The sequence below is a fragment of the Lepeophtheirus salmonis genome, chromosome 6 (assembly GCF_016086655.4).
Source record: "Lepeophtheirus salmonis chromosome 6, UVic_Lsal_1.4, whole genome shotgun sequence".
Classification (NCBI taxonomy): domain Eukaryota; kingdom Metazoa; phylum Arthropoda; class Copepoda; order Siphonostomatoida; family Caligidae; genus Lepeophtheirus; species Lepeophtheirus salmonis.
This window is the reverse complement of record NC_052136.2, coordinates 39,833,416-39,846,417: the sequence shown is the minus strand read 5'-3', so window position 1 is coordinate 39,846,417 and position 13,002 is coordinate 39,833,416. Positions and strand designations below refer to the sequence as shown.

The following is a 13,002-nucleotide window of genomic DNA, read 5'->3' as shown; positions in this document are numbered from 1 at the left end:
ATAGGTGTATAACAACACCAGACCTTAGATACATAATTTTTTGATTGCCAGTAAAGCCCTTTTACTCGTGTGTCCCATTTTGATATTATATTACATACATGGAAGTAGTTCTCAATTTTCTTTTCTTTTTATAAAATAAGGGTTTGATTCCTATTAAACTTTATATTTCCCAAGATTCCTGAAATCAACAATGCTGACGTCACAGGAAAACGCTTTATACATAGATATAGTTTTAAAAAAAATCACATATCTCTTTCATTCATTAGGCAACACGTTACATTGAATTACGGAATCAAACCACTTTTTTTTCTAATGGGACATTTATTGCTGAAATATATGCCTATAATAGGATTTATGTATATTGTATATATATGTATATGATGCGTCACCATAAAATCAATCGTGAATAAAAATCAAGTAAAGGAGGAAATCACAATATATACTTTCACTTAATGTATACAAAGGCCAGTATTATAGCCATTGTTTTCAAAATCGTAGGATGACTTAAAATACCACAGAATTTGAACTATAGTTTCGAACATTTATTTGATTTAAAAGACTTTTATTGGCCCACATATGGTTCTTCAAATAAAATCTATTAATTTCTCATTATTTTATATGACAACAAATTTTAACTACTTTAAGTGTACTTTGCGGCAGTTCCAAAGGGTTTTCAAAAATATTTTATATATAAATATTTGAAGATAATTCGTTAAGGAATACAAATGTAATTCTCATTCTATTTTGAGAAATACAATTCTGTCCTGCTATTGTGGACAGACCACAAATATATACATACAAATTTACCAATGCATGATGATAGCAAATTTATTCAGATTTAAATCAATATTAAAAAAAACCAAAAAAGGAAGCAATGATACTTATTACATGAGCGACCTCTTATCAAAATATCGATACATTTTGACATAAATTCTGTGTCTCGTATACATTTATTTAAAAAATTTAGAAAATAATAATATCTCTTTCCTCGAAAGAAATACTCGTCAGAATAATAATATGCACTTATTTACTCAAGTTCTCATTCATAATCAATAGTATAAGTAAGAGGGTAACAACAAGAAAAAAATAGTATGAAGAGCTTCATCAAACATATAGATGGCGCACTGTTGTTTCCTAGCAAAGCAAAGAAAAAAGGGACCTTTCTCTCTCAGCTCTTCTATTATTACGATCCCTCTCTTTTGGTTTCTACAAAGGAAGAAGAACAAGAGAAGAGGAGAAGTGCATAGTAGTACTAGTACGAATAGAGAGAGACAGCCGCCATTTTCCCCTCTTTCTCTCTCTCTCTTCCTTCTTCCAACAAACGCGTCTCGTGTGTGGATGTATGAGTGTGAATATATATATATATATTTGTAACCAACTTGTGTATGTAAGACTCCTTTCATCAGTTGACTTACACCTTCCTCACAGGTTGGAACGTATTTTATGTGATATTTGGTTTAACTTCCATTTTAGGCTTTGAATGCTAAATATTGTTTGTTGGTGGTGTGTTTTGTAACTTTTACTTATTTTGATGTAAATTATATCTCCAAAAGAAAACCATTTTCTTCAAATACTACAGTAATTTGAATTTTCATTAGTTTAATTATTTGTACAGTCTTACTTCTTCCCTATTTATTATAGGCCGATCCAAGAAACGATCCATCGGTATCAGGTAAAATAACATACTTACTTTACTAAAAATTCTAACATAGTTTTGGAGAATAATCTATTAATTAAACGATTTTTCAATATAATTATCATTGAAGAATATAATATTATGAATCGTCTTTGGAATGTGCATAGAGGAAAAACAACTTCAAATGGGATTTTGAAGGAGCTATGCTATGCTGAACTTTTGTCTTATATATATATGTAGATGGTTAATTAATTCAGGTGGGGAATAGAAAGGTACTAAATTCAGTAATGCTGTCGTTATCTTACACTTAACATAACAATATCTTTATTATTTAAGACTGCTTTCATGATTTTCAAATGTACATATACCAAAAATCTTTCTCAATCGTTCAAACTTCATTCATATACCTGAGTCGTAAAGTAACTAGGATTGGACAACCATTAATTCCCAATAATTCAGTTTTACACCCTCTGGTGCATTCTCAGCAGCGTATTACTTTTGATTACGATCAGGAAGTACTCTTTCTTTTTCCCTGAAAGGAGGAATTAGGCGCTATATATTTGTTTGCTATAAAGTCCATCATCCAATTTGAATAATTGTTTGTGAATTTAATTTTAAAAAAATAATTGATACTCATAAAAGAAAAGTGTATGTAATTTAGATCTTATTAGAATATTAGAGGAGTGATTCTCAAACTGTTTACAGTCTGTACCCTACCTTATATATAATTATGACCCAACTAAAAACTGAGGCTCACAGACTAGAGTTTAAGAACAACTGGTATAGAAGGTTTATAAATGGATATATCTATATAAATTTAATGAAAATATCCTTTGGAGAATGAGTGAAATTTCATCAAAATTTAGGGTAGATTTATGGATAACCTGTTGCTTTTGCTAACAATTAAATTTTTTGGACTCTCGAAAGAACTTGAATATGAAATGAATATTATCCTACTTAATTTTTGCACATTCAAAGTATATTTTAAGTTCTTTGTATTTCTGTTGAATTGTGGTAATGCTTAGAGTAGTGTTAAATATGACATTCCGAATGTTAAAAAAGAAAATAACCCAAAAATTAACATGGTAATCCTAACATTTCGAAGCATATTTGGGAGGAGAGCAGCTTAGTTTCCATGCCATTTTATTTGATGCGCTACAAGCAGCTGTGAAAGCAGGGAAATTCACACAAATCGAACTCTGCCTATATGCTAGAATTTATCCGATAACGATTCTCAGTTGTACTCTTGATTCTAACAGAGTCTTACACTAATAACTCCTAACAAGTCGTCAGTGTCACTCTCTGGCATTTATGAACACAATAGCTTTATACTTAGATGTTCTCTTCTCAAGAATTAAGGAATAATGATAACCTCATTGAAATAGAATGATCACTCTGTAGAGTGCAAAACTTCCTCTTAAAATCAAATAGAGTTATTTATCTCAACTTTCTCAAAAGCTATGGTCGATTATACATTTTTCACATTTTGTGATATCTTTACCTTGACCTCTCAGAATTTAATGGCCTCTTACTGTGACCATATGTAATCTATGTACCAAGTTTGCTCAAAATCAATCTGTAACTTCTGTTATAATCCTGATGACTAACAAACAAACATGGGCAAAAACATAACCTTTGTTGGCGGAAGTAAAAATATAAATAAAGCAGCTACAAAATAGAATGGACACTCGTTAGAGCGCAAAATCTCGCCAAAAAAATAAAATTGAGTTATGAATATCAACTTTTTTCAAAGTTAAAGTCGATTATACATTTTTTTTTTGTGTGAACTTGACCTTGATCTTTGACCTCGAGTTCTCATAATTCTATGTCCTTTTGCTGTGACTATATGTAATCCTTGTACCTAGTTTGCTCAAATTCGCTCAATAACTTTTGCTGTATTCCTGGTGAGATACCAAAAAAAATAAAAAAATAAATAGGCAATAAAACATAACTTATGTTCAACTAAGAATCTCTTCTCTAATAATTATTTTAAAAAGGAAGGTTGTTTATAGAAATATTTTTTTAAGGAGTAAAAGTTGAACATATTTTATCTTTATGTAACGCTTAAATCTTTTATTCATTGATTTTCTTAATTTGATCATAAGGAAGGGAAAAAATGATTTATCATCATATTTCCTCAATAATTTTTATAATGAAGATTTCTACTACCAATAAGGCAAACTTAACCATGTTATCTACCTTTGACATAATATTGGATATGTCAGCAAAAAAGTAATGATCGAAATCAGTGAAGGAGAGAAGTGAATATGATGATGATGACAAGATAATTGACGTAGACAAACAAAAGACAAGGAAGTTAGTCTTATTTGGATATATTTAGTACCCAAATTCCTTAATATCATCAAACTCCTATACATTTTTTTATTTAATAGCTAATATAATGGGTGCAATTATCTACAAAAAAAAATATTTTGTTAATAGATTTAAGTTCGTTCACAATAGAATTAATAAAAAACTATTGAAAGGAGAGTAATTTATTTTTGAGTTGAATATTTACTAGTAGTTATTACTTATTGGAGTTGTAAATTCTAAGTACTACGCCTATATTAATAAAAATACAACTAGAAGGGACATGCTAACCCTGACAATGTGAATAATGTCTGTGAAGGAGAGCGGGCTGTCATGGAGGTTTGTTTCAATAACTTCCATGCACCTATGGGAGGAGTGTAAGGAAATAAACACTATTTAGGGGCGTCCGCAGGATTATACATACATATTTTCTCTGAGGTTTTTTTTTTTTTTTTAACTTTTTGAAATTTTTTTCAAAATTAACATTTTTCCTACGTTCCATAATTAGGTTGAACCTTTTATTTTTTTAGAAGTGAAATCTTTAGAAAAATTTAAACCTTTGTTTTTTCATTAATTTTTTTCTTTCCAAACGATAACTTTTTCTACTCCAAAACAAATATTTCTTCATTTGGGAGGGGCCACAGACTACCACCTACCCTGCTAGTACTGAAACTCGGACGGAGATCGTTTTTTTTTTCTTTGTTTTTCAGTTCGGTGTTAAGTGACTTTTCCTGAAGTAATTGAAATTAAAATCGTGTACCTAACATTGTTGGACCGAATTTTACTACAATATCGATCCAAACCCGAATTAATCCAGACTTATAACAATTATAATTGTCTCAGACTGGTCGAAGATTTCTTGACCGAAACTTAACACAAATCTCACTCTGTATTTAGTAAGGATATAGGTAGGAATGACATCAATGTCGATCCTCAATTCTACTCTGAGTTCAACAAGGACTTATAATTATTTTATCTCCTCAATAATTAAATAATAATGAAAGCTTTGTATAATAAAACCACTTTTTGAATTGCCAAGTGCATTCAAATTTTCACGCCCGTAAACTCTTCGAATTCATAACTCTACCAATAATAATTACATTTATGGTTAGATTTGAGATCAAAGGAATTCAGAAGGTTTTTGAGTATCTGATTTGGACTACTGAGATAATTATTTCTTACTATAATTATCAAATTTATTGAAGGGGGCACCTAACCATAAGAAATACCATTTAGATAAAAAGAAGGAAATGTTGAAATTGTGGATTGGAGTTCAGGAGCAACGGAACCAATTCAAAAATTTTGATGAGGAGTTTTATATTGATGACAAAATAATTAGTATAGTGCAACTTTTCAAGAGATAGGGACATAGTTATATTTTTATAAATGTTGGGTTTTTGATCTTGAAATCCTAAACCAGTCTGTCACTTTTTATAATTTTAACAAATCCGTATTGGACCTTTCTTGTACTAAAATTTAGTATACCTAAAAAAATCGGTCTTGATTCATTCCCACAAAAGAAAAGGCGGATAAATTGTCATCTTTTTTCTTAGAAATAGCAATTTTGGTCTATGAATTTTTTCGGTCCAAGATTTCAAACCACGGGTTTGGACCGGAATAATGGTGCAGGCCCTTATCTTTTTTCTATCATATAACCTTATATCCGAAAAGAAAGAATTGGTCCATAATTAATTAGTTAGCCAATTTTTTTTTATGTAACTTGTATGTGGATTTATTATTTTGACCCACTTTTAAGGATCCTCGAAGTTCAATAGGACATAAAACCAATGTAACAAAATAATTAAGAGATATCCTATTTTTAAATTTACAATTTTTACGTTTTTTTTCGACTACTTAGGTAGTACATTTTGGTTGTTAGTTCATTCCTCAACTTTAGTAACTACTGGAGTTTATTCATTAATTCGTGTTGATGATAGCCTAATAATTGTATTAAGGTTTAGGCTATTAGCGGGATCTTGAACTAGAGTAATGGTCACTATAGTTGCTATATATGAACGGGACATTTAAAAAAATGTTGCCATATAGACATTAAGTCACTGTGGGATTTAAGTGATTATCATAAGATTTGGATAAGTAAAATAAACCTTAAGTTTAAATTTTTCATGCTTTGTGCAAAGCTTTTAATAATTTTTGTCGTACGTGATTGAATTCATAGCTCTTTTGGTTACCTGGATCTATTAATAATTTACATTAATTTCGATTTTATGAAAAAATGGCATTTAGGCAAAAGATACAATGCAAACATTATTGGGAAATATTTAAAATGGCTCTCTAATAAAAGCAGCATGTTTTATTTTGACATTTTTCGTGAGAACATGAACGTGCTCATAACCTATGGTATATCAATATGATCCACTTAATTTATAACTATTATTGGAGAATGTCATATTTGATATATAGTAAAACGCCGGAACAGCTAAATTGCTCTTCTGGAAATATTCATCAAATTGTTATAGGTAATTTTTCGATTATTTTTTTTTATCATGTCGGGATATCATACTTTATACAACAATAGTAATAAATTTTTATCTATATATTTATAAAAATTATTTCTTAATAATTAATGCTATTCTTGCATAAACATGTTGCAAATTGCGACTTATCTTGATGTGCAATGCCTATTAATGATTAAATTATGATGCCCGTACCTGTTAATTAAGTATGAAGATTTAGGGGAGGACAATCATTGCTTCCATTTTTAGAAAGTATCTGAAACTCCTTTTATATAAATGGACTATGTAAATAAGATTTATTTTTATTTTTCCTTGGTATTATTTATTTATCCCTGCACTTCTAAAAACCAAAGCATTGTGGGTAAATCTACTTTATGATGGGATTTTGCACATTACTCCAGGCGAAGTTCTCCTTTCTCAAATCATTAATGTATGTATCTGAATCCAACCTCTTATCAGGTTCAAGGAAGACAATGCCGCACTTTAGTCTATCCGATCCAACCACTGCAATCACGTGCAGGTTGACAAATATCCTTTACTTACCGTAGTGTTGCGTGGAGGGAATCCCCTGTCTCAGATGATACCATCTCACCTAGGGAAAAATGCAGCATGAAAACTCAAGATGGCGTTTTCTTCACACGATACAAGCACTTTTTTCCTAATGTAACCCTCTTATCGCAATCGATTTGCTTCCAGACATATCTTGGTGTCCTTTTGTAACTCTTAAGTTCAAGATCTCCTGAGCATGTCTCCTCATGGTGCTCTAGTCCAAGTCAAACTCGCGTGAGTGTCTTGATTGTGCCCTTCCCTTCTTTCTTCTCAATTAAATTTGTAATAGCGTCCACAGTCTCATCTGGTCTTAACTCTTTCAGGAGCCTTAGAAGTCCCGTCACATAGGTTACGCCTGATTTCTGTCAAGGTCTAGCTTCCGCGAGAAAGGGCTCAACTCCTTCCTCTTTGCTCCATCTGAGTCGCTGAATTCATGTTCACTATGATGATAATCAGGATGAAATGCTTAGTTATTCTGTTTTATAAATATTTTTTTAGATGTGAATGGATTCACTGATTTGCTGAAAAGAGCCAATCATACTCTTTTTTGTGATCCGTCAATTTTGAGTACTCGAATCTATTTTGGGTATTGCATCTTTTATAATAACACAAGTTTACTTCGAAGTTTAACCATGCGACTGAATCCAACACAAATTGTATCAAATAATATTTTAACTTGTATCTGGTTAATTTTGCAGAACATTTCAAGGTAGTTGATGCAACATAAACGTGCTATCTTCATCACTGATTCGCCTAGAAAAACATATCCTAGGCTTAAGGGGATGACTATGTAATAAAAGTTCATAAATAAAAGAAAATGCATGTGTTTTTCTTTGACCTTGCGTAAATATTTTTGACGTCTTCCTTTACTTTTAATAGTGGCGATTAATATTCTGAGGCTTCATTCCTATCTCATTTATTACATACTTGAATATATATGACTCACAAAAGACTTCCTATCATACGTTAATGAAAAACCAACATATATACATATATTGTACATTATTAAAGGATATAATAACTCACATAATATTTTGGGAGTTTATGGCTTTCATACCTTTCTAACACATTGAACTTTTTTTGAGTGAAAACAAAAGTGTGTGGACAACTCTGTACAAAATGTCTCAAAATTGTTTGTACACGAATACATATAAAGTATCATACTTCCAAAGCACATATCGTTTTTATTTCTTCTTTAAGTTCTTTATATCCTAGGTGAAGTTATAGAATAGACTTTATATTTCAATTTTTTCTAAATACCTGAAAGAAAAGTCGATTTTGATTGATTTTTGGTCAATATAGTTTTTAATACTCATAAAGATATTTAAATAAAAGAGGCTGCTCAGGTTGCGTTAATATAGATTACAATAATATTCCGAAGAATAAAATTGAATCGTTTGTTATTATTTTTACTAAAATAATTAATAATAATTTAGATGTAATGGGACTAATGCAAGTTTATAGATATTTTATATTCAAAATAATTGATATATTAAACTCATAAGAGATTCATTCAACCTAACCAGCTTATTAAAATTAATTTTTTTAATAAATATTAAAAACAATTTGACCAAAAATCAATCAAAATCACCCATATTTAGAAACAATTTTTTTTTAAATTGAAAATTAAGATCTATTCTGTAACATAACATCGGATATACAATGCAAGAAAAATAAGATATTAGCTTATAAGTAAGTTCCTTCATTTTACTCGATATTTTGGTGGTTGTATACATTTTTTATTAATTGTAATCAAGATAAAGTAATGAAGGATTCATTTTCAAATGCTGAAATGCTTGTATCAATTTATTTTTATTGTTATTTTCATCTTTATAGTTCTTTAATGTCGAAATATGGGACTAAATCGAAGTTATACTCTAAAAACTAGATTTTTTTAAAAAGGCTTTAAAGGCCAAACCGATATCGGTTGAAAGTTTTAATGCTCAAATTCGTATTTGACGGCTTAAATAACAATAATAAATGTGGGTTTCTGCCTGCGGACCAAAAGTATGTTTCATGTTCCAATTATCGCGGTATCCCTGAGAAATTTATGAATGTTTTGAAGGATAATAGCACATCTGTCATGACGTTTTATTCGATTAGCTGGAAATTCAATCTGACTTACTCTTATACATATAATCCCCCAATAAATCCTCAGTGCTACTCTCCGTCGTTCAGGAGCAGAGCCACTTTATAATTTAATGTTCCCTACTCGAGAATGAAAGAATAATGATAATAGCATAGAAAAATCAAATAAAACTATTCTAGGTACAACTACAAAGAGTATTGCGCTCGTCTAAGGTCATATTTTTTGAGTACCTTGAGTGTCAACATAATAATTTGCTATGTTTTTGTTATATAAAACCTGCCAATAATACCTCTAACTCGTATATGTATATTAATCATTCTGTAAGATAAATTACTTCATTTATACATTCTGTCAATAAATACCCGGAATTGTTAAATATAACACAAATTTCACATTTATTATTGAAAAATTATTTTTTTACCTTCCAAGTAATCTCCATTGGATGCAATACACATTTGCCAACGTTTTTTTCAGTCTTCGAAACATTTTTATATGCACTTTTTGACATGGCCTTTAGCTCGATTTTTTATGGAAACAATAAACTCAAAACGCATTCAACGGAGTGACCATTTAAGTTTTGGGAACAAAAAAAGTCACACGAAGCTAAATCAGGTGAATATGGTGGTTGCTCGATGGTATTTATTGCGTGTTTGACTTTGAATTCGCTCACAATTGTGGCTCTGTGCGATGGCACGTTATCGTTATGTAAAATCAGCGAGTTGTTATTTCATAATTTTGGTCGTTTTTGACGCATTTTCTTACGCAACCGCCTTAGTACTCCTTCGAGTATTGTGTAGAGTTACAATAAAAATGTCTTGTATCTTTTTTAGGTGAAAAAATTTCCAATATTACGTACATATTTAACTTAATTGTTACTATTGCGTAAGTGTTTTGAGAAAAATCAAAGGTGTCTATATTTCTTTTCCAATTTGTTGCTCTTATTTCTTCTATCGTGACGATGGTGTCATAAATAGTGTTGAGTACACTTAAGTCGAACCAAGTAGTTAAGGATGGACCATAATCGAGAAATTGGAAAAGACAAAAAGAAAGATAATAAATTAAGAAGTTTAACGTATTTTCCACTATCTATTTGTTAATTTCTAATATTTTTCAGTTATATATTGACTGTTGCATCATATCAAAGTTCTTTTACGTAGCTTTTCATTGATCCAAAAGGTTTTCATTAATAGACAGAGAGCTGGTATTTAAAAAAAAACAACTTACAAATAATTGATAGATAATTTATGTTTTGTACATCTTACTCTTTTTAGACGTTAATTCCTTAAGGCAGTGGTTCTCAAATTGGGGTACGAGTACCTAGTGTTATGTCGGTCCTTATTTGCGATTGAATACTGCAGTTCCGTCCAGTTCAGTGTTGTATCTCAGTCCTAAAGCTGATTAAGTTAGGTCCTGATAAGATGACGTCACTCAGCTTTATTTCTTCTTTCATAAATCAGTTTAGCACTGACAGTCCGAAAGACCGGTTCTAAAACTAGAATGGAAATGACCGAATAAATATGGTCTTGGAGGTACTCAAGTGAGTACTTGGGATTTATCACTGAAAAAAGGTTGAGAATTCCTGCTTTAAGATTAGTTAAGGGTATTGAATATATGTCTTAACTCAGGGAAAAATCACAAAATCTCTTCCATATATTTCGAAATTACATCTTATGCCGTAAGAATGATAGTTTAATTTTTTTTCACTTTCAGTTAGTACTGGAAATAAACTCAAACTATTATTTGATGAAATTTAGTGATGGCAACAGTTAGTGCTGAAAATCGTTGTTAAAAAAAAGTAGCTATCTTAACAGTTATATGTAAGTGTATAAATCAAAAATATTGTATGCAATGATTTGAAATAAGGTTTATGTCTAATAGTGAACAAAAATATTCTGTAATTATATAACTCATAAAATAATTTAAGAAATGTTTTAAGTGTCATAAATACAATTAAATGTACAATTAATTAAAATTATGCTTTCCAATTTCTACGCATATAAAAAAATGCCAGATTATAACTGCGACACAAAAGTACACTATAAATAATTATTCGAATCATCAGTGGTAATTGGTATTCTGTAAAGTGCAAGGAGATGACTGGAAATGGTATTTTCTAATAAAAAAAAAAAAAACATTTTTTATTATCCTTGTTAAAATTTGTTTTGTGGTTTCATATTTTTTAGAGGATAACTATCGGGTATACAGTTATGCGAATCATAGAAAATATTCCAAAGCTAAACTTTATCAAGATTCTTAAAAAGTACAAATAGTAAAAGAATGAGACTTTATATATTTATTTAACTTTATTTAAAAAAAAACAAAACTTGGAAGTGGTCATTCTTGGCCCCCACCATGTCCTCAATCCTAGACCTTAAGGCATTGCAAGTCTTCTTCACATATTTCTCCGACATATAAGCCCACTCCTTCTCCATGGCATCCCCATCAGGCATTAACATTAGCATGGGAGGTGTGGGTACCGGCCTTCCTCTCAATGGAGTCCTATATCCCATAGTCAAGAGTGTATATGATTATTTCATATTTCTAAGCCTTAATCTGGTGAAGAAATTTTAAACTATAAGTTGTGATTTGCTGAGGACGGATTCCACATTGACCAGGGGCAGAAATTTGTCAAATTGTCTTTACACCACTTTTGATTTTTCTGGTCTTATGGCTCCCTCTCAATGCTATTTTTGTCATCCTTCAGCTCTTTAATCTTGGTAATAAGACCCTTGGAACAGGGATAACGCGTGAGATCTTCTCAAGAATTTGCCGACATACAATTTCTTTAGGCCTCCCTCTAAGTATTCCTTTGTCAGTTAATATTACGAAAAAAATCAACAAAATATTTATTAAGTCAATGATACCTTTCCAAAGTTTCATTCATGATTCACTGGGACACGCTGTATAATCCCGTCTCTATAAGTGTATGTAAAAAATTTCCAGACGCCGAATTGCCTTGGCGATTCTGTGCCTTTCAGCAATAGAAAAAATAAAAAAAATGTAACAGCTTCAATAAAAATATACGTAGATACGGGGCAATCATAGTTCGAGCCGTCACAACACTAATTATAAATGTATGTAATGTTAACATCATACAACCATATAACATATGTAGATATTATGTTCACAAAGGTGAAACGCTTAGAGCTTACATATACATAAGATATGAGGAACTCCTTTCCTGCAAATCACTCTTGGCAAGAAATATTTTTCAGTGTGATAATAGTATAAATTATGAATTTATATTTACTGAATGAGAGAGAGAAAGAAAAAAAAGCAAGAGAGAAACCACAGTGGTTATTGGTTATAATATTTGACTATATAATTATACAAAATAATAAGTAAATATCTTATTTTAGCCGTCACAAACCTTTAATAAATGTTCTTACTTCCTGAAATAGTACTTAGGTATGTATAACTTTTATTAAATGCATTTTTCATATCAAATACACCTGTATAATATGTCTCTCTATTTGGTATATATTAGTGTTAAGAAGCGGTCTGAAAACAAATTTATTTTTGGTTCGATCTTATGTTTTTTGATCAATCGTGACTGCAATTTCATTATGGAGCTGCGTAGCTCAGAGAACAACGTGCTCGGATAAAACGATCCTTTAGAAATAAATTTTCATAGGTTCAATACCCGTTAGCTCATACCTAAAGTTTGAAATATACAGGGTGCGGTAGCATAACGCCCTTTCTACGAAAGACGATAAAACAGGTTTTATAAGTCAGACAAGTGGATTTTTTTTTTTTTTTCATTTTGATAGAACACATTCAAGGTTTTGTTTTAAACATTTTATAAACAGTTCAGGTAGTTGACGTCCCCCATTCTATTATGAATTATGTTTTATGATTTCCTGACTGAATGAATTAGGACTAAACAGAGAATTATTATGCTCAGAAAGAGTTTTCTTTATCTCCATATTAATATGTACAACCAG

The 13,002-nt window shown here is 30.6% G+C and overlaps 1 protein-coding gene across 2 annotated transcripts in view; it reads left to right on the top strand.

The window, feature by feature from the left end:
* The first annotated feature begins 1,386 nt into the window (after nt 1-1,386).
* Nucleotides 1,387-13,002, top strand: part of LOC121119908 (uncharacterized) — a 62,906-nt gene continuing 51,290 nt past the window's right edge. The window contains exons 1-2 of one of the 2 annotated variants that reach the window (XM_040714729.2): nt 1,410-1,578; nt 1,642-1,672. The gene's annotated coding sequence lies outside the window, so the exon portion shown is untranslated. Of the gene's footprint in view, nt 1,673-13,002 lie in introns of both variants that reach the window. The other variant, XM_040714728.2, reaches the window with a different exon arrangement.